The sequence below is a fragment of the Penaeus monodon genome, chromosome 25 (assembly GCF_015228065.2).
Source record: "Penaeus monodon isolate SGIC_2016 chromosome 25, NSTDA_Pmon_1, whole genome shotgun sequence".
Taxonomy (NCBI): domain Eukaryota; kingdom Metazoa; phylum Arthropoda; class Malacostraca; order Decapoda; family Penaeidae; genus Penaeus; species Penaeus monodon.
The window spans coordinates 4,327,560-4,327,819 of record NC_051410.1 but is presented as its reverse complement, the minus strand read 5'-3'; positions in this window follow the sequence as shown (position 1 = coordinate 4,327,819).

Genomic DNA, 260 nt, shown 5'->3' with positions numbered 1-260 from the left:
GCACAGTAAAAGTCATGGAGGGACCGCGCCCGGACCCTGGTTAGATCCAGAAATGTTTAGTCGAGAGCTGCCGTGTCCAGAATGACCTTCTCCGCTCAAGGAAAGAGGTGGCAAGGTTCACCCGCGGTCCACGCCCAGTAGGCGTTACCTGTGGGTGCTTGAGCCCGCCCACTGGGGGAGGTTCTTCCTCTGGGGGAGCTTGGGCGTGGAAGGCCGAGGTCAGATGGCTGAGTGGAGAAGGTACGGGACTTAGTATATGT